Raw genomic sequence first — 25,974 nt, 5'->3', positions numbered from 1 at the left:
ATTACATATAGATGAGGTTACATTTAATTACCTGGAATAGCTTTGTATGCTGAGTGAAAAACACAGTTTTCACCAACACCATATTAATTATTGCTGCCGAAAGCTGTAATTGACTACTGTGTTTTTCGGCTCATGAGTCAATGGTGACTAAATGTTTACTTTACTGTTCCTAATTGCCTGAAATGCAGCACTTGTTTTTCCCTGGAAAATCTGTGGTCTAAGTTTTGCTCTTGTTTTCATGCATATAACCCCACAATGATTTGCACGTATAGCTTAAAGTGGAGTTTGGGTTTAAACTTCCTGGCAAAAATGATAAGTTAGGAGTACAAACTGTCTTAGCATCCAATATGGAGAAAAATGAAATGCTGTGTCAGTACTGTCCCACATCTGGCCCTACTCAACCATGTCACCCAACTTCAAGCCTGGATTTGTGTTTAGATCAGGATGCCTGCAGATTTCATTTGCCCTTGTGCCAGCTGTATTCAAGATCCTTGTGGTAAAGGCACCAACTCATCTCATTTCTATTAATCAGAATACCAAGAGAATATGGCATACATGAAGATGACTGGCACTAGCATCAAGATTTTCTTCCACAGGGATATATTTGGAGACAAGAAAAATGTGAAAATGATCAGAGATTAAATCTGATGCTACAAGTCCACAAGGATTACTCTTCTTCACCTTGTCAGGTGACAGGACAATGCCCCTCTCACAAGGCCAAGCAGAGACATTGTGGTTTCCAGTGAAAAGTGCACAGCAGTAGGAAGCATTTTTGCTACAAGAAATTTGAGAAAATGCATGATGGAATCACCAGCCTTAAGACTGTCTCTTTGCATGGTCTCTTCACTCAGACTCACTTTCATCCTGTAGAAGACAGAAAAATATTGCAGGAGGTAGAGTAGAAAGTAAGAGAAAAGAAGTGGCTAACCCATCTGGGGAACCAAACGATTAGCTGTTGGGCAACAGAAGAGTAACCTCTCTCTCTCCCTCCCCCCCCCCGCTTCTCTCCCTCCAACCTGCCAGTAATTTACTGACAATGACTAATGACCTCGTAAGAAATACTATTAAATTGCCACCAACAGAGTCCAGGTTGCTCTTAGCTTCACATGAATTGGGGGAACATTACTGATTTGCAGTAGCCTTGGGAGCGCTGTCAAGAGGTGGAGATCAGTAACAAGTGGTGTTCCTCAGAGGTCAGTATTGGGACTGGCACTATTTAACATCTTTGTCATTGACATTTTGGATGTATGCAAGTTGATGGGGCCGGATGGGATTCACCCGAGGGTACTGAGGGAACTGGCAGAGGAGCTGGCCAAGCCGCTTTCTATCATTTATTGGCAGTCCTGGCTATCAGGGGAGGTCCCAATCGACTGGCGGCTAGCAAACATGACGCCCATCTACAAGAAGGGCCGGAGGGTAGACCCAGGGAACTATAGGCCTGTTAGTTTAACATCAGTGCCAGGGAAGCTCATGGAGCAGATTATCTTGGGTGTCATCATGCGGCAGTTGCAGGGCAAGCAGGTGATCAGGCCTAGTCAGCATGGGTTTATGAAGGGCAGGTCCTGCTTGACGAACCTGATCTCCTTCTATGACAAGCTGACACGCTTAGTGGATGAGGGAAAGGCTGTGGATGTGGTCTACCTTGACTTCAGTAAGGCATTTGACACCGTCCCCCACAGCATTCTCCTCAGGAAACTGGCTGCTCATGGCTTGGACTGGCGTACAATTTGTTGGGTTAAGAGCTGGCTGGATGGCCAGGCCCAGAGAGTTGTGAATGGAGTCAAATCCAGTTGGAGGCCGGTCACTAGTGGAGTCCCCCAGGGCTCGGTACTGGGGCCAGTCCTCTTTAACATCTTCATCAATGATCTGGACGAGGGGATCGAGTGCACCCTCAGCAAGTTTGCTGACGACACCAAGTTAGGTGCGTGTGTCGATCTGCTCGAGGGTAGGAAGGCTCTGCAGGAGGATCTGGATAGGCTGGACCGATGGGCCGAGGCCAACTGTAGGAAGTTCAACAAGGCCAAGTGCCGGGTCCTGCACCTGGGGCACAACAACCCCAAACAGAGCTACAGGCTGGGAGATGTGTGGCTAGAAAGCTGCCTGGCAGAGAAGGACCTGGGAGTAGTGGTTGACAGTCGGCTGAATATGAGCCAGCAGTGTGCTCAGGTGGCCAAGAAGGCCAGCAGCATCCTGGCTTGCATAAGAACCAGCATGGCCAGCAGATCCAGGGAAGTGATTGTTCCCCTGTACTCGGCTCTGGTGAGGCCGCACCTCGAGTACTGCGTTCAGTTTTGGGCCCCTCGCTACAAGAAGGACATGGAGGTGCTTGAGCAAGTCCAGAGAAGGGCTACGAAGCTGGTGAAGGGTCTGGAGAACAAGTCTTACGAGGAGCGGCTGAGGGAGCTGGGACTGTTTAGCCTGGAGAAGAGGAGGCTCAGGGGTGACCTTATTGCACTCTACAGATACCTGAAAGGAGGCTGTAGCAAGGTGGGGGTTGGTCTATTCTCCCACGTGCCTGGTGACAGGACAAGGGGGAATGGGTTAAAGTTGCGCCAGGGGAGTTTTAGGTTGGATATTAGGAAGAACTTCTTTACTGAATGGGTTGTTAGTCACTGGAATCGGCTGCCCAGGGAAGTGGTTGAGTCCCCATCCCTGGAGGTCTTTAAAAGACGTTTAAATGTAGAGCTTAGGGATATGGTTTAGTGGAAGATTTGTTAGTGTTAGGTCAGAGGTTGGACTCGGTGATCTTGGAGGTCTCTTCCAACCTAAACTATTCTGTGATTCTGTGACATGGAGAGTGGGACTGAGTACCCCTAGCAAGTATGCCACTGACACCAATCTGTGAGGTGCAGTTGACGTGCTTTAGGAAAGGGATGCCATTCAGAGGGACCTCAATTGGCTTGAGAGGTGGGCCTGTGTGAACCTCATGAAGTCCAACAAGACCAAGTGCAAGGTCCTGCATCTGGGCCAAGGCAATCCCAAGCACAAATACAGGCTGGGGGGAGAATGGATTGAGAGCAGCCTAAGGAGAGCAGCACCTGGGGATATTGGTTGATGAGAAGCTCAACATGAGCCAACAATGTGTGCCTGCAGCCCAGAAAGCCAACTGTATCCTGGGCTGCATCAAAAGCAGCATGGCCAGCAGGGTGATGGAGGTGATTCTCCCCCTCTACTTGCTCTTGTGAGACACCAGCTGGAGCACTGTATTCAGTTATGGGGCCCCCAGCACAAGAAGGATGTGGACTTATTAAAATGAGTCCAGACAAGGGCCACAAGGATAATCAAAGAGCTGGACCATCTCTCTTATGAAGATAGGCTGAGGGAGGCTCTTCAGGCATAAAACATAGGCCAAACAAGCATTGTGGATATATTTAAACTATCTCCACTGTGTAGACCTGTATCAACTTGTTGAAAACTACATGTATTCTCAAGAGAAGCCAACTTGCCCAACGCTAACAAAATGGTCCAGACATAGATTTCATTTCTGTACATGTGAACATAAAGTAGAGAAGGTGTAGAGGACAGAGAGTTTTGTGCTGTTTAGATAACTATCACAGTGCTGAGTGCCAATCAAGTAAATCAAACTCAAGTTTAAAGAAAACTCAGAGTTTAAATGACGTGAGGTGTCAGTTCATTGAAGTTTAAACAAATCGATTTTGCTGTGTTTTTGACAAATGTGTGTATACCTGCTGTACATGTAAATAATAAAAATATCTTACCTTATATGCTTTATTATTTGGTAGGTGCATTTAGCAATGATTTTTACTTGTCAGAATACGTTTTCAGTAATGACTATTTTCCTGTCTTGAAAACTTAAACCTCTGGTATATGATTTCATACAATGGTATTAAAGTGTGTTTAGGTATTAAAGCATTAACTGAGTTTGGATTAAATATGTAGCAAATAGGTATCAAAATACAAGAGGGACGTACATGATTGTCTCAGTTTCCTTAGTTTTCAGCTCCTTTCATTTGATTGCTCAGCAGAAATTTAGGTGTTTATGTATGAGCATCAATATTTTGGAACAATGGCTGTCTTTTAGAGAGAGCAGACACAATCTTATTAGTTCAACATTTTTAAACAGAAGCACAATGATGTGACTCCTCATTAGCTCACTATGAGATCTGCTGGCCTTCTCACCTTGCTTCAACTCCATTAGAATTGCAATAAATGGCTTATCATATTGAAAGATGCATTCTCTGCCAAGTAAATTAAATTCTTATAAAGAGGCAGAGTGGTCCAGTGGTCAAAAAGTAGGGCTGGCAGCCAGAAACTCCTAAATTTTAATCCCTGTGCAACTTATTGAATGACTTCAGGCAAGTTTCTTAACCTTTTAGTTTCCACCTCATAAAATTGTGATAATAAAAGTGTTTTTCTGAAGAGCAATTAGTTAACGTTCATTCTCTACTCTGGAGAGAAAAAATCAAAGCAGCATAGATGTGCTAAGTCCTATTAGTTCTTAAATTCGAATCCTATTGAGGACACATTGTGATTACCACAGTTAAGTAAACTGTTAAGTTTATAAACAGCATATAGTCCAAATAATCATTCAACACTTTTGATTCATATGATCTGTAAGGGGTCTAACCCCACATTGACCTGAGGGTGACGTGCAACAGGCTGAAAAAACAGGCTGTGCCTTCATGTGGGAATCATCACCATCTCACAACTGCAGCCAGGCTCTTGTACCCTTGCACACAGGTTGTTAGGCTGTAGTACAATTATTTCGAGAGTCTAAGGGTGTTACTGCCAGTCAAATGTCCAGATGGCACCTAAATGTGAGACTGCTGTTTATATCTCACATTTTGTTTAGGATGGATGAGTGTTTGAGGAGGATGAAAAGCAAAAGTTATTCCTTCCAAGGCTCCAAATGCAACTGATGCCCATTTAAGTAGTTCCAGATCTGCTTTGTATAGACAGAAACACAGGAGTAATTTAAGTGTTTTGAGAGAAATATCCACTTCTTCCCAAGCCTTTTCTCTGTTGGAGACCAGCCATCACAAACATGGAGGACGTGTAGATCTGAAGATCCATAATTTATGGAAGAGGGTGGAATACCAGGCAGATCAAACGTCTAGTGGGGTGGCTGTTGTCAAACGCTCAAACGTTTAACTGATTGCACTTGTCAAAGAACTGTAGGATAGATCTGAGGGGAGAGTTTGGCCCTTAGTGTTGCTGGTTTTCATCCCATAATTTTGAGAGTGTTCTTTGTGCCTTGTTTACTGCAGAATATGATTAGATTTTAATTTAACAGGCAAGGAATGCATCTTTCATGTGGCAAGTCAGAAGGGCCCCCGAGCTTTATAGTGGGGATGGGGGGATGGGGCTGGCGCTTGTTGTGAAGCAGTGGAGAGTCCTGCTATATTGCTCATCTTAAGATTCTGTGTATAAATAGGTCCCGCTAGTCTGGGGCATAATGATTTCAATCATTTGTGCTGTATAAATAAACAGGGCATTGTGAGCTTACTTGTTCAGGAATTGTCCCTGGCTTTAGTTTTGGCCACAGACTCCCAGAGGCCTGCAACCAATCTAAGCTGGAGGATTTAAAGAAACAGTCCGTCTCTGATCCAGAGCCATTGGCAGAAGAGGGAGGGCAAGTGGCTCTGGAGGGGTAAGCAGGAGAGAAGGGAGCAATGATCCTTTTTGGGGTCCTGATTTCTCCAGCACTGGGGAAGGGGAGCCTGGGAAAGCCTGGCCTACCATGGGCACAAGACTGGTCTGTACTGATGGTAAGCAAATGGCTTCTTTGTGGCCTGGCAGGAAGGACGTGGGCAGTGTCCAGGGGAGGAAACTGCTCCCACCTGATGTGGTGTCAGGCTCTGGTGCGTGAGCAAGGCATGTTGCATGCACTGCTCTCAGCAGCAGTAAGCAGGAAGCCACCCTCAGAGAGAGGCAAACCAGCGGGTAGACTGTAAAAGCCAGTGATGTCTTGACTGGCGCTGATGGACTGCAGACTGTGTACATTCATCCTGTGATAGGTTTACTTCCATGGGCCTCTTCTTCACAAGCTACAGAGCCAAGCTCCCTTCTCAGGCCTTCGGCCCAAGCAGCCTGCCTTGATGGTAACCAGTGGTTAGGTCCTGTGGACTGGCTCTATGGTCTTTCATTACAAACAAGGCCTGACTTAAGAAACCACTTCCAAAAATTAGTGTTTTCCTTGCTGACAGAAAATATGCTTGCAGGTTTTTGCTGTGATTGACAACGTGCTTTTATTTTTTTACACGGTGCTGAAGGTGTGCAGTTTATTTAGTGGATCCTGCCACCTGTATAAGCAGTATATTTTTTGGAGAGGAGCTGTGGCACTACACACATACTCAGAGCGTGAAGAGGACAGAGACAAAAAACTCTCATAAATTCTCCAGTTCTTTCTTAAATTATGGACTTTTTCTACCTGCAGTCTTTTAGTCTTTAATTCCCACAACCTTAGCCTTTTATCTGATTATCCAACACCTTGACTATCGTCTTCCCGCATTAGACAGTGTCCTCCCTGTTTTTCTGTGTAAGATGTCCACTGCAGCATAAAGAATGAAGAGGAACCACTAGAATATGCAACTCTAATCCTTACACATCTTCCAATCCTTACTCCTCAAGGTCGCATGTAGTTTTCTGGGATGGTACCACAGCTCTATTAAAATCATTGACTCTATGATGATTTGGACAATGGGGTAAAGTGCACCCTCGGTGAATATGCAGAGGTCACAAAACTGTGGGGTGGCTGACTTACCAGGGAGTCATGCAGCCATCCAACGGACCTCGACAGGCTAGAGAGGTGGGCTGACAAGAACTTCATGAAGTTCAACAAGGAGGAATGCAGAGTCCTGAGCCTAGGGAGGAACAACTCCAGGCACCAGACTTGCTGGGGGCTACCCAACTGGAAAGCAACTCTGCAGAAAAGGGCCTAGGAGTCATGGTGGACACAAATTGGACATGAGTCAGCAATGTGCCTTTGGTGCTAAGAAGGCTGATGTATTCTTAGCTGCATTAGGCAAAGTATCGCCAGCAGGTCAAGAGTGACTGAGCACTGGACCAGGTCATTTCCCTGAGAGTCTGTGGAGATCCTTGAAGATCTTCAAAAGCCATGTTGACGTGGTCCTGGACAACCTGGTCTAGCTGTTCCTGTCTGAGCAGGAGTGTAGAAGCAGATGACCTCTGGAGGTCCGTTCCAACTTCCACCATTTTGTGATTCTGTGATTTCCTTGCAGCTTGAGGGAGCACTGATAATTTATACAGTCAAGCAAACTTTTATTCTGTATCTACTGGCTTAGGAAGCGCAGATAAATAACACTCAGTTGAGAAAATAAGTAAAATTGTGCTAGCACCAGTCAGGAAGTTGGAAGTGATACCATTTGGTCTATATAGTTATCATGTCTAGCAGACAAAGTTTAATAGCTGACTACAAATTTATTAGAAAATGTTTCTTCAGCTTCCTGAGAGGAACCAAAAATCCTCACAAATGGGTAAAATTTTCTTCGTAGTTTCCCCAAATTGTTTTCAGTATCAATAGACTTCTGGAAACCTGAAGAAAAGAACATAGTAAGTGAAAAGAAAATCTTGTAACTGAATATTTCCAGCATGTCGGTCTTCAACCTTCCAAATTCTGCATAGTTTTTATTGAAAATATCTTCTTTTCTTTTTTTAAACTCAGTTCAGGAAATATTACAAGCTATGTATCTCCCTTTGAATTCCTGCCTTGTTCAAGGATTAACCTCTAAGTATTTAATTTGTCTTCATATATCTTAAGATTAGCTTTTGTACCAAATATTGTCACATGGAAGGTTAATGAATTATAACTAAAAGGTTGTCATTTGGAAAATTTTGTTTTAAATTATCAAAATTAAAGAAATGGTTTCTTTTTTTATGTGTGTATAAAATTATTGCACTTTCCATTTAACAATCTAGCTTTCATTTTCGTTATCAGAATCATAAAAATGATTGAAGTGATGGTTTCTTTTTAAAATGCAAAGTGTTTCATGCCAGAAGATCTGAGAAATTAGATTTGCTTTTACTATTTGCAGGTATAAAAGGAATTATATCTACTTATTTTATTTTGTCACTTTTTTTTTTTTTTTCCCCAACTCCGTTTTATTCTACTTTTCAAATATTTCCTCTGCTGTTTACAAGTGAAGAAGAAAATCACTACAATTATTTTTAGTGAAACAAAGAGAGGGAGTGAGGAAGTTCAGATGAAAAGTTATATTTGTAAAGGCAGAATAGAGAAGCAATTCACATTAATTCAAAGCAGAGTCTCTTTATTGGATTATGGGCTGATTGTGTTTACAAATACACTGCCAGGAGGGTTTTAATTTTGGGGCAATTTCATTGTTCATAGATATATATCTATATATAGATATATATCTATGAAATTATGTGGTTATGTGTTTTAAATGAGATACAGCTCCTTACTGCTTAATGTAATATATGCTTCCATTTTATGACATAGCACAAAAGCAGAGCAATTTTATAACAACTTTAGTTGAAATATCATCATAAATGAAAGATGTAAACAATGTTATGTTTATAGACACAGTTTAGATTTGAATTCATTGGAACTTGGTGATCTCTTTATTTAACAAGGATGGACTTTATTATGAAAGCACGATCAAGCAGAGTTCTACCCCTTTGATTTCAGGCTTTTCAGCAGTTTCTAAAGCAAGGGTAAACACAAGAATTTACAACCTCAAACAGACCAACGCTCCATCTAGCCCAGTATTCTCTGTCCAACTCAATAGTACATGCCTAGGGGAAAAGTGTAAGAAAACAGGTAAATATAGAGTGATTCTTCTCCCAGTCTACCTTTTCTGGTTCATGGAACCAGCAGTTCAATTACTTCTTCAACTGGAGATTGTGACTAGGTTTGTTTTTAAAAATACACAACTGCACCATCATTTTGAACATTTTATCCTTATAGACCTCACAATATCCTACAGAAATTAGTTCCAGAGTTAAATTTATGTGGTTGGTTGTTGAGTAGATATCTCCCACTACCTTTAAATTCTGTGTTGAATTTGAGAGTATCTTTTTAAAATCAAACACATTAACAACCTATATACACTGCAATTATGTTTAAAAAGAGAATCATTTTCATAAGTGGTGCTCAGTTTCTTAAAGTAATTTGACAAAATCTCGGTCATATTAACCATTGGGACAGCATATCCATGCAAAGAAATGAGGCAGTGAAATTTTATTTACATCTCTGTACATCATTGTGTAGGTAAGATATGAACATGTGGAGATAAATGCATGAAACAGAGCAGAATATGGCTGGGAAGGGATGGAGACTGAACAGAGGATGGACTTCAGCTTCCTATTCTACAGCTGGTTTATCTCAGGTAACAGGGAGAAAATACAACTCAAGGAGGAGTTAGAGAGACCTAGTAATCCCCAGCTCTAGACATAATCTAACTGATGCCTTGTGTTGTGTACTGGGTTGAATCATCAATCACAAACTATCATGCTGTCTTTTCATGCTCAAAACGTATGGTATTCATACATCTCTTCCTGTAAATAAATAAGTAGGTCTGAATTACTGGGAAAGGACTTTGTTATACATTTAGAACTTTCTCTTTTATTTGCAGGTAGCATTTTCCTGGAAAAGTAGAAAAAAATATCCTGTGCCTTGATTCTCTACTTGTAATCTGAGTTAATGATGTGTGTCTTCCTGGTATTTTGAAGCTTTTGTTACTTGCATAAATGGAAAGACATTGGTATAATTGCCTTTATCAGCAGGTGGATTTCAGAGGATGGTATTTCAGGAGAAATCAGACCAATAATGGAGAGAGTTAAAAGAAATTATAGAATCATTGAATCATAGAAATCATGAATTTCTTCCTGGCATCTAATCTAAACCTCCCATAGCTCAACTTGAGGCCATTTCCTCATGCCCTAAATGATTCTTTGTAACTTATTACATTTTATCAAATCATAAATAAATAAATATATATGGAAAATCTTAGCATGCAGGAGAAATTTATTTGTTGAGAAAAAACAACACTCAACAAGCATTTGATGTGATGATGGAATAGGGCAAAAACCCTTCATGTGACCATATAACTGAAATTGTTTAAAACCATGTGTGGAAAAAAACACTAAAAATGATTAACTGAAACCTTAGGTCTGATTACTCGTAAACCTTTGAGGGGAAAAAAAGGGTGAATTCTACATCTATGTTTTTCATGTGAAAACAACAAACAAAAGGAATACAAGAGGTTCTGTCTAAGCATCAGGAAGCACTTCTTTACTATGCAGTGCCTGAGCATTGGAACAGGCTGCCCGGAGAGGTTCTGGAGACTTCTTCCCTGGAGATCTTCAAAAACCATCTGGTTGTGGTCCTGGACAACCTGCTCTATCTGTTCCTGCTTGAGCAGGGGTGGAAGACTAGATAACCTCCAGAAATCCATTCAAACCTCCACCATTCTGTAATTCTATGATTCTGTGTGTAGCCATCACATACATTAGTTCACATTCCATTGTCTTTTTTTTTTTTTTTGAAAGTTTCTTCATAGACTATGATGAAAAATAAATTAATATTATTTAAGTAATGAATGTAAAGGTCTTTGTTGTTTGACAGTACTATGGTCTTTGCAAATGTTTTTGCATTACTATTACTATTATTGTTATTAGGGTTGACCTAACCGTGAAGCCTCTTTAACAAGTTAATTTAAACAATTACTGAATTTTCTGTAAGCATGTTTTCCACTTCTTTTAAATACTTGCTTTGAAAAATGTTTGTGCAGTTTCAGAATCTTTCCTAGATTTTCCTCCAACTCCATCCTGGGCACTTTTTGACCTCATAATCTGTCCATGCATGACATCACAATCTGTTGCCATGGAAAGGACCATAATATCAAACAAGTAAGATGGCCAAAGGTTGCCTTGCAGAAGAGAGATAGAGATTTCATAGGAAAAATCCATTAATACTTAAATATAGTGCAATGGGAAATATCATACTATCTTTATCCAAATCAGTTACATAATTTTAAAAGGAAGCACTCAAGTAGGTAGAGCTCTTATCTCCTGTCAGATTCCTCTATTTTCAGAGGTAATTGAAGTTTTATAAATATATGAGTTTATATATATATATATAAACAAACTACAAACTGTGCATGCTATAATATCCACTGCAATCCACTGAGTGTTCTCTTAGAATGCAGAATGAAATGTGAGAATTTAATATGATACTATTGCAACAATAATGAATTTACCATAGATTTCCTGAGTGACTCAGGTAAGATTTTTGCAAACGTAGACTAAATTAACTCAGCTCAAGAATATGTCTGGAGTATTGAGTCAGTTCTAGGCTTCCAGCGCTGTACTGCTTCAGAGTAAGCTGTGGGATATGACCAGAAATAAGTCACTCCTGCAATGTAAAATAAAGAGGAATAACGCACTGAGAGGAGTCAAGCAAGTCAGGGTCTCTGCTCTTTCTGCTGCTGAGGGTATTAGAAAATTTGGGGCAATAATTTGTGCCTCTAGGAGGGCTCCCACTTGGCACCATCACCTGCATCCAATGCATCTTGACACAGCTGCAGCTGTCATTCTGGCTTTCTAAGGCTGTGGTATAAGCAAAACAGGGAGTAGGGCCATGATGGTTTTTCTGTTCTCGAAATTTGCTGTCCAAGTTAGCTGCTTGCTTTGGTTATGCCTAGAGCACATCCTGTATGCATAGCAATTACCCTTTATTATGCCTTTGAAATTAGGCAATGGTAGGATATAGCAGAAGTAGCACTGCTTTAATGGTTGAAAAGCTTTTATGGACCATAGGTGTGGCTGTTTGTTTGTGTTTATGTTCCTAATTTGTAGTTTGTAACCTCACAGAGGTACTAGACCTCAATGAGCACTGAGCCATAAAAAAGGTTTATTTATCTGTTGAGTTTCTATATATATATTTTTAAAAAAGGAAAAAAAATATAAAAGAAAGTCCTTTAAAGTGAAAAAGTACCTTCTCTTTGTTTTTATTATGCTTACAATGGCTACCTTTGAACACCATCAGGCCGGAAATTGCTGATAAGATTTTCTTCAGGTTTTCAGGACATTTTTTTTTTTTTTTTTTTTTCTGTTAGATAATAAGAATGAGAACACTTTTGCATTAAAGGATTCAAAAAATTAGTGATGCCTGAGGACAAAGTATTAGCACTGAAATATCTTGTATTTTTTCAGTAGTATTAAGGAAGCTTGAGTTCATCAAGATTTGGACACTGTACACATTATACAACTGCCCTCTATATATTATGCAAGCAATCACCTATATTTTCTTTGTAAAATCTCTTGTGCAGTTGGTGTAACTAGACTCTGCTTGCTGTTGGCAAGGATGAAAAATACATCACTGCATGTATCTCCAAGGTAAATTATTCTCCAGGGAATTGTGCCTCTGGGGAATATTTTCTTAGGAGACCCATGGACAATGAGATATTTTCCACAGGGAATGCCCATGGGGTAAAGTGTACTTCAAAGGGAGAGATCCAAGATGAAATGAGACGCTTCAAAGGCCAGCTGCACTTCCCCTCTCAACAAGACTAATGACTTCAAAGGGGAACCCACCAAGGTTGTAAATAACTTTTCCTTGTAATACAAAAACCTTATTGAAAGCAAGTTCTCTCAGTAATGTGATATTTTTAAAGAAATCACCCAAAGCCAGGTAAGGTCTCAATTCATCCAATGACCATCATTATGGAACATTTCTACTCAAGTGAATGTATGACCACCTAGAAAACTTAGGGAGTTGAAATATGTACTGTTCATTTCCTTCTCACTTATATGAAGTTTCAGCAGTATTTAACAGTTACACGACCAATGGTCTAAGGAACCATGAAACCCTAGCAGCAGTATCAGGGACCCTAGGGACAGTTTCTGTCCAGTGTACTATATCAAGTTAGCTACAGACCAAAAGTCAGTGAGGGACTCCTGTGGAAGACTGTTTTTACATATGACATTGCATTTCACTGCAACTAACTATGTGATTGAATTCGTTTAGACTCAGAACTTTATTACAGCGATATCAAAGACAAATTTTGTTACTGACTGCAAATGATCATTCTCCAGACTGACATCTTATGACAGGTCAGTGCTTATAGGTTTGTCTTTGTACAGAAAGTGAATTTAAAAGAATCATAAAATGATTGAATAATTCAAGTTGGAAGAGATCTTAGGAGGTCTCAAGTCCAACCTTCTATTCAAAGCAGGGACATTGAATTCAGAGCAGGTCACTCAGGACTTTGTCCAGTAGGTTATAATGAAAACCTCCAAGGAAGGAGGTTGTATTTCAGTGTATCTCTGTTCATTCTTGTTCTTCCTGCTCTGTTGTAAAGAGTTTGGCTCCATTTCCCCAGTAACCTTCACACTGGGATTAGTTCCCTCTTAAATCATCTTTTCTCCAGGCTAAACAACAACAATGGAAGAAGAAGAAGAAAAGAGAAGAAAGTAGCAACAGAGACCCCAAATAACCCTTGTCATTAGCATTACAGAGAGTCCTAAGTAAAGAAAACTACTACAGAGCCTGTTGTCAGTGAGATTAATGGTAGTGGAGGTCTGTCTAAAATATCTTTCAGAGTAAAATCCAGTTAAATTTCTTATTAAACCTGAAAATAAATCCCTGATCAAGCCCCGCTATGATAAATAAAACCTAGTAATTTTTGTCTACCCCCAGAGATCTGTTGTACAAGAAGTTAATGCTGACTTCACCAGATATATCATAGAGAAACATAGTCCCCTATTACTCACAATTCAGTCTCATACATATATGCACTCTAATGGAAAAGAGCCACAGTGGCACCAGACTATTGATATTTCTGCCCTGTTGTTTAAGTAATGCACAACATTTAATATGTCAAATGGCACAACCGTTAAAAAAACAACTAATTACTAGATACTCTTCTCACAAATCAATGATGTCATTTAGAATTGTACTATACAAAACAATGGGGGTTATATACTCTAAAAGGCAATACTGTGTTTAATACTGGAAGAGTCTTAGAGGCTCACTTTCTGTGTTTTTTAGCCTGGTTTGCTGAAGAAGTAATAATGATTACACTATGTGTATGTATGATCAGTACATTACTACCTTTAGAACATGTTGGCTAAACTCAAGCAAATTTTAGAGGGAGGCAAAGATCTCAAAGGTATTAAGTTCTTGCACATTTTATGGAAATTGACAGCTGTGCAGAGTAGAGAGAAGTTGCTAACAATCTTGAGCCCCACTGAGGGAGCAGCTACTGCATGGATCAACACTTGGTTGACCTCAGCAAGTCCACGGTGGATCTCCAGGTCTAGCTACAGAATTGTAGATGTGTGTTCTGTGGCTTGATTGACTCCAGTCAGAATACTCGTTCAGCTGAAAAAGTTCTGGCTGAAAAAGACTGCATTGTGATACATTAAATATCTCTCACAAATATTTGAGTCCAAATATTGTCTATTTTTACAAAAGCTGATCACTTCTCTGACAAGATTAGCCTTTAATCCTTTGTGTGGCTCTTTATGAAACCATCCCTAAAAATACCACTAATGAGCCAACTTCAAGCCCCTTCTTTCCCCTCACCCAAAAAAGCTTGGCTTTTGGAAGGATGAGTTTCAGCACGGATTAATCATGACTTTCACCCAGAGCCTTGGGAGACTCTCAAATGCACCTGAACTGTCTAAGTGAAATTTTCCTGTAAATTGTGTCTGGCAAAGGTTGACACAAATAGGTAAAGTATAGCAAAGTTATGATCACATGCAAAAAATAGCTCTTTATTGAGTTTTCTCTGCTGATTTTAGTGAGAAGTATGTATGGTGTGTGCCCAATCACAGAGGACAGTCCACCATTTGAGTAGTCTTAACATAAAGTAATTGTATGGCAGACTTATGTCTCTCCCTAACTGCATGCCCATATTAAATCAGAGTTGGCAATAAGCAGATATGAATGACAATAAAGAGAACGAACAAAGATCACAATGATTGTGACTGTGCTCATGTAGTCATATACATCCTGCTGGATTTTGCTGGGTGTCTAGAACAGAGTGAGGTCCCCATGAAAGGCCATGATGGGTAATTTTCTTGGGTGTTGGATTTGGCCATTAGGCCATAGTTCAAAATGGAAACTTGCATTTAAATATTGTGCAAACTCCTACCATACCTTCGAATGCTAAGTAAATAATAACCTCAGCTGCACGTTGTGAAGTTCACAGAACAATAAATTCTGTGCATACATGAAATATATGTTTCATTTAAATATGAGGTTGTCAAATTGTTGAGAAAACTCTTACAGAAATCATCAAGATTTTTTTTTTTTTTTTAATGTGTGCTTAGTGTTAGATGCTATTTAGATAACCAGGTTAATGTTGTATTTTTTATTTTTTTTCTTAACATGGCTAGAATGACTATCATGAATCCTAATTTAGAAAGCACTTACTATTGTAATGGAACCAAATAATCATAAAACTAGAATTGATAATAATAGGTCAAGATACCTGAATTAGAATATGAGTAGTTTTATTGCTTATGAATTTCACTAAAATTGCATCTGCTGTTTACGGACATTGAATAGGACTATTGTTAATAAATAGAATGCTAAAAAACGGAAAGCTTCACATGCATTTTCTTTATGGCATGCATTCTAAAAATTGAAAAATATTCATAGTAATAATAAGTAATAAATCTAAATGGAAACTTTGATTATTATGTTTTCATTGTAACTTTCTCTTCTTTGAAGTTTTATACCCAAAAGGTACTTAACTAATCATCAGTTATTATTTTCCACTTTCAGCTGTTTATGAAAGAAAGAAAATAAATGAAATGAGCTCAAGGATGGAAATAGCTATTGTACCAGCAGTGAATAACCATTGCAATTTATCCAGCAAGTTGAAAGCTTTGCAGTAAAGTTACCTCCAAAAAAGTTGTGGGTTTGCTGCAAAAGCTTGTGGGGAAAAAAACATACTATGTGTAGTTTACTACATTGTTGACCACATCCTGGTAGACTTCATCAACTTGTATACCTGAAACCAGCTGCAGCTTGTCAGCACTAGCTTAGTGTACATGCTGGCTTTACACATGTGCTTCATTTTTGACCGGGCTCGTCTGTGCAGGCTAGCTGCTCTCCATTTCTCACGTCTCAGTCAGCTGGTCACTTCACAGCCTGACCTCTGAATGCAAGACCTGGGGCTGAGCAAAAGCATTGATGGCCTAGAATACTCCCATCTGAAGCCTTCTCAGGCTTTAAGATTTGGGTTTCTGATTAAAGCCTTATGGGAGTTTCAAACTGATAGAGGTTTTGCTCTGTATTACTGGAAGTCAGAAGACTTCAACTGCATTACAGTTTTCTGTTGTCGAGCTCTCAGCATGTGCAGCCTCGCACAAGCACTCCACACCAGTTACAGGGGCTGTGCATCTGTGTGTGAACAAGCACAAAGGCCAGAAGCAGAGTTCTGGGCTCAGTGTTTGGGTTGAGTGAGTTGCAAGCTGGTCACATCCTGTGTACTGAGAGAGGAAAAGAACGTATGCTCTGTAATGCACTTTCTGTTATAATCTACATTTTTGTTACAGCAGCTGACTGTGTCATGTGGCTGAACAGAGGACTTCTGTGACAGTTACATGTTGTTTAAAAATGATGTCCATTCACTGATGATGCTTACTTCATTTTTCTCCAAACAAACCACATGAAAATCAAAACCCTGAGCCTGTTTTAAAATTAACAAGATTGAAAAAATATATTTATGTATTTATTTTCAGCTTCTTACCTTGTTGCTTCTGGGTGTTGCACTGTAAATGGGACATACTTTCAAGTTTTTCTCTGTAGTCACATGGATGGAGTTAATTTAAAATAATGAAAACTTACCTTGTCACATGTTATTTTGACTTAAGGAGCTAAACTCCCAATGAAAACATCTAAACATATGATATTGCAGAAATATTTCTTGAGTGTGTGTGAAGCTAAAGGAGGTTCAGAGGAGTTGCAGAAGCTACTCTCTGCTTTGAAAAGTTCAAAAATTAAATTTTAAGAAAGACAGTTTTAATATGCATCCTGCTTTGTTACAAAATTACTTTAAGATGACCTTTATCATCTTAAAGGAACAAAATAAAACTAGGAGGGCAGGAGGGACAAAATAAATAAAATTACTTAATTTCTGAGGATTCATGCTGGGACAAGTGAGCTGGAGAAAGCAAGCAGAAAATGTACAAATAATATTCAGAAATATAATATTTTAGTGACAGATAATAATTTAGTTATTCCTGAGATGCACTAAAAGAAAACCCTAGCTATCACTCAAATGCAGGTGAATCTATACAGGAGTCTGGTAGTTGCTGAGTAGTGAATTATTGCATTAAGAGTGGGAATCTGTGAATGATGTACCCAGATTAAATAATTCAATATTTATTCATTTTTTTCCCGTTCTTATTGTGCTACAAGGCTGGGTGGGGTTAGAAGGCCTTGAAGTGTAAACCAGTGACAAGGAATCTCTCCTGCCCTGCCATGGCCAGGACAGGAGAATCACAGACCATGAATACAATGCCTCAGAAAAACTATCTCAGAAAGAAGGTACAAACCACCATGAACTGAAAACCAGCCAAATACTTTGCAGTAACCTTGACTTCTCCTCAGATTCTCCTCTCCATTTACTAGCCAAGTTCTACCTTATTTAGTTTCCAAAATCTCACATTATCACAGTCTGAAGCTGCAGGGCTGCAATGGAACTTGGGAAACTTGTTTCAGTAAATCTTAATTCAAATGCTGACCACATCTTGGACAGGACCGAGCATTGCCTGGCTAACAGATGTAATACATAAATGTTGGCTGTGGTTTTGGTACAACTGTGTGTAATATCTTACATGTTCCTGTTTTCTACTTCATAGAGTGTCTGTGAGACTGGGATATTTGGTCTGAAATGTTTTGCTATTGCTATGTCTCTCTTTTCCCCCTCCCCCCCCCCCCCCCCTTTTTTTTTTTTTTCATCTGAAAAATGTTTAAATCCATTTGAGCATACATAGCATCTGGGATGTTTGTCCCAGAAGCTGCAAGGGAGATAAGAATTCCTAGGTCCTATAATGAATTTTCAGTTTTGGGACTAATTGGGAATTTTATATTGCATGTAAATGGGGTAGCATGATATTTTGCTTGCACAGCTGAATTATATGGAAATGTTCTTTGTTTAGATGTACGTACAAATGTACATACATACATTTTAGCAAGTCTGTATCTACTAATTTATATATACAGGTAAAAAGTAGATGCCCTTCCATTTTCAGTGCCTCTTTCTATTTATTTAAGTGTAATTTTCATGTATAAATGATATTTCAATAGAGTGATTTAGTGTAAGCTTCATGTTAAGCCATATAGGACATGATCACTGAGCTGAAGTTGTAGGATTTATATATTGTGCTAAATTTGTGAATGAAGAAGATTTACGTAGGCCTGACTCAGTCCTGTAATTTTTTATTACCCAAAGATGAGAGTGGAAGCTGTGACCAAATAGAAACAATGTATGTTTGTATTTATAACAGAATAATCAGACCAAAATTAAGGGAGGTGTTGAGTGCAATCTATCAATATCCAATAGATAGACTTATTTATACAAGGTACACCACTGATAGATGTTAAGTGTGTGAGAGCTGTATTGGTTCTATTCATGTAACCAAACTGAAAAGAAGGATGGTGATTACAATAATAGCACATAATATAATGTAAGTAGAGCTAAGATGCTATATTTTCAAATAATAATAATAATAAAAAAATCTGCACGTCAAACAGCTCCATGTGTTTTTTTGAATGTGGTGTTTTGAAATCAAACAGAAGTCTGATTTTTAGGGCACTGCTAGAGTGACACAGGTATCTATAGAAGCAGTCCTTTGATAACTAAATAGGTCAGAGAAAATCTGGTTTGTCTGAAGATCATATTGGCACTTGTCGTGGTTTAACCTGGAAGGAAGCTAAGCACCACACAGAAGCTTGCTCACTCCCATTTAGTTGGGTGGGGGAGAAAATAGGAAAAAAATGGTAAAACTTGTGGGTTGAGATAAAGATGGTTTCTGTCATCCATGCTGTCTGTGTTCCCTCCCAGCTTGATGTGCATCCTCAGCCTCTGCACTTGTAGGGCAGCAGGAGAAACTGAAAAGTCCTTGACTTAATGTCAGCACTGCTCTGTAATAACTAAAACATTATTGTGTTATCAGCATTATTTTTCACCTAAATTAAAAGCACAGCACCATACCAGTCACTATGAAGAAAATTAACTCTGTTCCAGCTGAGACCAGGACAGCACTCCTTCTTCTTCTTGTGCTAGGATAAATCCTGTTTCCCATTGGGTTGTGGTGTGGACCACACAATAAAGTCTTGATGGAGTTTCATTAGGAGGAGCCAGTAAGGATGCTCAGTTCTGTGAATAATTTGCTGGTAAGTGAAAGTTCCTGTAAAGCAATGCTAGAGAAAATAATTTCCTACCTTAACAACTTTTTTTTTTTTTTTTTTTTTTTTTTTTTTAAATTCTCTTTCAAAGGACTCTGGTCCTGATTCTGGTAGGACAGACAGTGGTATATTAGTTTGTTAGTGTAAATCTCTTGGCATCAGATGCTGATTGAAGTGAAAGCTTCTTAAATCTTGAATAATTCATTTGATTGTAATTGTTCTATTTATTTGCACAGATATATATCATACACTAAGCAATTTGCTTAAAAATACTAAAAATAGAGAACTAGAAACATAGACAGGGACAGAGAAGTAAAACACAATAGGCAGGGAAAATGTATGTGAGAAAGAAGGAAAAAGTGAACTAACTGTGGTATGTAAAACAAAAGAAAAAAAGATCAGAATGAACCAGAGTCAATGGAAAAGAGAGTAAGTCTAGAGAGATGGCAGGAAGCCTGAGGGAGGCCTGGAGAAAGAAAACTACAAGAAGGGAATATCAGAAAAAAAAAAAAAAAAAAAAAAAAAAAGGGCTGGAAGAGGAGGAATGTATGACTAGAGAAGGTGAAATCCAGGAATACACCAAAGAGAAGATTTTTATTTTATTTTTATTTTATTTTATTTTACTTTACTTAACAGCAGCAAAATGTACATTTTTAAAGTTTTGTTATTCACTATTGAAAAAAAAACACAAAACTATGAATCTGGCTACTGATAAAAGAGTCTCACCTTTACTTGTGGAACTAAATTTTCCTTATGAAATCTTCACTTGCTTAAGTAAAAGAAATTGCTAATCATTGTAATCTTGCTTCATGAAAACACAGTCTGCACAGAAATGGATGCTAAAGTGCTACTAGTTTTATTAAAAAAAAAAAAAAAATAGCTAAACTGCATGCAGACACACTAAAATTTTTCTTCAGACACCAAGTATGTACTGCCTAAGTGGTGTGTAACAATTTAAATTAATTTAGCCAGCTTTAATATGGTTTTGCCAAGTGCTTTTGTTACAAATAAATATTTAAAGATCAATTTTCATATACAATCAAAGCTTAGGAACAAATCATTTCAATATGCCAAGATTCCTTTCATTTCTGTGTCTCTCGTCTCCCCTCCTTGCCCTTCCATCAGTGGCTAGCTATTAAAGATAAAATGGTTGTAATCATTACTATAATAGATTCCTCTGCATGATCATTCTAAGTGGGCCTAATCCTCTGCTTTTCTTATTGCATTGCAATATCCTACTATGGGAATGGAGGCGATGACACAAAGGATTATGACTACTGGGTATGAAAAAGTAAGGCCAGAGTGAAAGTTGCTCTTTCTACAGAAGTGCTTTATAAACATTGCAGTTTCACACATGGACTGATAGGTAAAAAAAAGCTACATGGAATGAACTTCTTTAGCACAATGTTTTCCATTGCAATTTTACTAAAAATACAGGTTAATTAACACACACACACAATAGCCTACTTTTGAGTTCTAATATGAGACAAGGCCATACTGTATGCATACAAACTGTAAGAAATAATTTATAGGACAAATTCCCCACAAGATCATTCAGGGGAAAAAAAACTAAAAGAAAAAAAGAAAAGAAAAGAAAAAAAAAAAAAACACTAAAAGAAAGAGAGAGAAAAAAAGACCTGGCTCTTGACACTAAAGGCTTAACATCAAATGCGGCCAGAAATCCATTTTCACAGTTTTATTGCCCATTCTGGACGCTTCATTTCAAAGGGAAAGAATTTGAATTCAGACACATAAAATTCCCTTTGTTCTCTTGCCCTCCAGCCTTTGGTGCTAGTGTGGACGGTCCTATAGGGAGAGGTTGAGATCAAAAAAAAATTTGCAGCTTAGATACCTGGCCCCAAATGATGCCCCTTGGCATTCTTAATTAAATCAGCTTTGCAATAGATTGACAATGCACTGTCAATTATAATCATTTATATTAGCAAACAGAGTTTTTTTAACACTTTGGAAATAACAGTTCAGAAGACCTGGGAGAAAAAAAAAAAAAAAAAAAAAAAAAAAACACTATAAAATTATACTGTATGATGATCACATACAATACAGTGCATCAGATTGTAGATTGTAGGTCACATAACATTTTATTCTGTCATTTCTCATGTCTTTTCCCATCTGAAAGGACATTTCCAATTAGGTTCATCTGGGTGGTTTGTTGTTTTTCTGTCAGCTTCAAAACAGAAGTTGTGTGTACTGTAAGGGGCATGAAGAAGGCGACGCTGAAGTCCTGTGATGGAGGGAACCTTTGTCATAGAGAAAGGGCCTTATCCAGAGTCTACTGCACTGGAGGGAGGTATTCCTATTGATCTCAGTAGGCTTTGGACCAGTACCTGCAGAGATTATTTTCACTGAGAGTTCTGAGGTACTTTTGATATTAAAATCTGTGCAGGCATATTTATGAAAGGAAGGTATCTCCTTTGCTAGAAAATGACAGCCTGGCTTGTACTGATGAATAAGGTACTTTCTGCTTTCTACAGTGTTATTTCTTTATGTTTTAGCCTCATGTCTCTTTCTATTCCAGTTAATTTGGAATAGATACAGATCAGCTCTCGGGCTTCAGAGTGTAAATTGATCACCTGGAGAGGTCAGGAAGGCATTTTTTCCTCTCCACATATAGCACTGCACAAGAGATTAGAGGTCTGTATAACAATGCCTGTATTTCCACTTTCTGTGGAGTTTATAGCTACTTTTTCCTTTCTTCTTTTTGGAACCCACTGACTCTCATATTCATTTTGCTTTAGTGGGTTATGCATGACTTTTGCTTCAAACGTCCATGTAAGTTGATTTTGATTTTTCTGTATGAAATATAGTTCTATGTTAGTATAGGAGAGCAGATGAGTTGCCTGTTAGCAGACTGTGCTCTTGTTTCATGGCAATAAATTGATACCTCCTTTCTGCTGAAGTCAGTGGCATGGGCAATTTTTAATTGTATATTTGTTTATAGGAGGCTGTCAGTGCAGAAATTGAGAAGAAGCTTATAGCTAAACTTGAGAAATATTATTTTCCAAAAGCTACACATGGAGTACTCAATTTTAATTTCATTTTTTAAAGAGATTTTTAAAAGTTGTTGTAACTGGGAGCTACTAATCATATATTTCAGATTTCTTCCTAATTAAAACACTAAGCCTTATTACTTTGAATTTCAAACCCAGTTGTGAGTTTCTGACATTTCTCTCTATTATGGTTTTGGCTGGGATAGAGTTCGTTTTCTTCAAAGAGGCTTGTATGATGCAGTGTTTTGGATTTTTAATGAAAATAGTGGTGATAACACAACAATGCTTTAGTTGTTGCAGAGCAATGCTTATACAGAATCAAGAACTTTCCTGCTTGCGCTGCCCTGCCAGCAAGGGCTGGGGGCTAGGAGGGAGGCTGGGGGTACACTAGGAGCTTGGATGGGACATGGTCAGGACAGCTGACCCAGATGACCACTGATATATTCCATACCATATGGCATCATGGTCAGGAACACCTTTCCATACCGATGGGAAATGGCAAATTAATTCCTTGCTTTGCTTTGCTTTCATGTGTGGCTTTTGCTCTACCAAACAAGCTGTCTTTGAGTTCTTGCACTTAGAATCATAGAATCATTAGGGTTGGAAAAGACCTCAAAAATCATCTGGTCCAACCGTCACCCTACTACCAATGTCACCCACTAAATCATGCCTCGAAGCACCACGTCCAACCTTTCCTTGAACACCTCCGTGGGCAACCCATTCCAATGCCTGACTCCTTCTACCTTGTTAATTCTCTCACCCATCCCACCTGGAGAGAGTGAGAGAGTGGCTGTGTGGTGCTGAGCTGCCTGCTGGGGCTAAACCACAACACTCAGCCGAGCTATTCCCAAGTTTCTCAGCATTTAGGAGTATACAAAGATCCTAATGATTTTTTTGTCCAGAAACAAGAGGTAAGGTTAAAAGATAATAAAGAAATTATATATATATATATATTGTGACCTGATCTAAACTGTGGAAGAATCAGGACCTGAAAACTGATAACTGGCCTGCAGTTCTCTTCAGAACTTATCCTTGTCCCTCAGAAATTATTCTTGTGAACTGAGATCAAGAATTTCCAAGTCAGGACCTGTCCACCAACTATTACATGAAAAGAAAGTGACATCTCATTTAGTGATGTCCCTTTTGAAGCATGCCTTAAGTATAACTTGAATTGCAGTACATTGAACCGGAGGTGGAAGTGAACAGAGGGTTGATTTTAAGCACAGATATTCTGCAATAGTTTTTGTCACCATGGTAGTGAGTAGCTGAAATGTTCATTTACTGGAGCTTCTAAATAAATACAAAATAGACCTCATTACAGTAGCTCATCAGTAGTAGAGATTCCTTGACTAGCTTTAGACACTGGCATGAGATCAAATACAAATCTATGCTCTCATTGCTGCAGTTAGAGAATCGTTCTGAATGTCTGCCTCTTCCTCTTTTCCATTTCATTGTTCTTTTAAACAGTTTTTAGCTTTCACTTATTTTTCTTTATACAGTCTTTTTCTTCTTCCTACATACATATATCCAATACAAGATTCTTAAAATCATACCTGCAGAGCCAGCTGTTTCCTCTAAATGTGTCATGTGAGGAAAGTCATGTGTCATGTGAGGAAGGTCTGCATAGTATTCCTCTTTTGTTCTTTCACCAACCCAAAATCTCGTAGCAATAGAAATCTTGTATGTCAAGCTATCCTCAAGTTTTAGTATCACTGGACATCCTCCTACTTATAATCACAGTTTCCATTCCATTCAAATTTTCTATTTGAAAAGTCTTGTTCTCACTGCACTGTTCTAGAATTTCTTTAACCAGTCTACACCTTTCTTCCAAATCACCACTGTCTGTTGATAGCAAACTTCTGTTGAGCTTTGGAAACTCACCAAAGTGCAGACTAGACTACATTTATATTTAAACAATACATTTCCAGCTACAAGAAAACTGAAGAGCATAGGAGTGCCAGCTAATTCAAATAACCATTAACATTGTCACAAGTATAAAAGATGAGGGGATAGCAACTCCCAAATAAAGTCTACTGTGATACATTTTTTACCTCTGGTCTGTAGATTAAACAGAGCAGAAAATAATCAGTTTTCAGGTAGATTCTTGGTGCATTTTGAAATTTAGTTAATCTGAAAACCAATTAAAATTATCAATAAGTTTATAATTCGATCTGTGTAGAGATCTTATCACCGCTTATTTTTATGCACTCTGTGAAGAATTAATATCTGTTGACATAGTTGAGTCCAATACACACTCAATTTCTGTAGCTTTTAAAAGTTAAGAAAGCATGGTGCTGCAAAGGATTCAAAAGTACCATATTCTGGAATCATTCTAAATTCACTTAATTTGAGCAAATGTTTGCAATGAAGAAGATTAGATTTGTGATGAACCCATTTAAAGAAGGTCATCTTTTCAATGAAGAATAAAAGATCTAACACATGAAGACTGAAAAGACCTGAAGTATGGATGTGTTACCTCATGGTAATTATATTTCAGGTATTGGATGGTTCCATTTTGCTTTTTGAGGCAAGTTCCTTCACTGGAGTGCCTCATTCATGATGCCTTTGTAATTGTGTGATTCCTATGGTGCATTAAGATGACACAAGAAGAAAAGAGACCCTCCAGGAGTAGTAGTCCTGTTAGGAAGTACAATATGAGATAAAAATGAAGGAGAGAAGATACCTGAATTTAAGTTCTTGTAAAGGATCATAATGACATTTATGGTTCAATATTTTTAAATCCTTGAAATTCAGGTAAAAATAATAAGTGTTTGGCTTCCCCCTCAAAAAATACATACTATCATCAAGAGCCCATTACAAGCAAAACTGAGGTGTGAAAAACAACAACAACAACAAAAAAAACCTGCTAAAATGCACCCTGAAACAGGAGAAATAACTATTTTTTTTTTTTCCCTTTTCTTTTCTTTTACCCCTGTTCCAAATGTCCAAGTGGATATCTGTGAAGATTTATTTCCTATGTAGATCCAATGGTAATTTAGGATGATAAATCTCTCAGAGAACTCTCTGCAGACTTAGTGAAAATGTATGCCTGAAGCTAATTTTCTCCAACAGTCTGGCTTTTCCTTTTCCAGTTATATTGGCTTCTGAATAGTCCAGCCCTTTGTTTTCCTGTAAACCCAAAAGGGATTTTGCTTTTCAAAAAAGACACGGGGGCTTAATTGTCAGGGGGTATCCATGAAAATGGTCCTGTCAAGGGATTCCTGTGAGTGTCCCATGTACATATGGGAATGTTCCCATAGAACTTTCTATCCTAACTGAAAATGAATTTTAACATATTTTAACAAACTTGTTAAATGAAACAAGTTTGGAAGGGAACAAAAAACCTCAGTTCTATCATTGTTTCCCAGGGCAAGAGAAGCTGTACCTAAATCAGTTTTATCATCTTTATTTAACCCGCTCCTAAGAATTTCTACCAATCTAGAGTCCATCTTTTCTTTAGACAATGCTCCAAAACTTACAGGTAATATGTAATATGCAGGCTCATTATTTCCCACCTCATAGCGTGGATAATTAATGATTCCATTTTGCTTTTTAATGTCTTTTTCTGCATCTCCAATGATTCTTACTGCCCAGTCC

Source organism: Oxyura jamaicensis, chromosome 5, assembly GCF_011077185.1.
Source record: "Oxyura jamaicensis isolate SHBP4307 breed ruddy duck chromosome 5, BPBGC_Ojam_1.0, whole genome shotgun sequence".
Lineage (NCBI taxonomy): Eukaryota > Metazoa > Chordata > Aves > Anseriformes > Anatidae > Oxyura > Oxyura jamaicensis.
The sequence above is the reverse complement of the archived record's forward strand: the minus strand, read 5'-3'. Positions refer to the sequence as shown.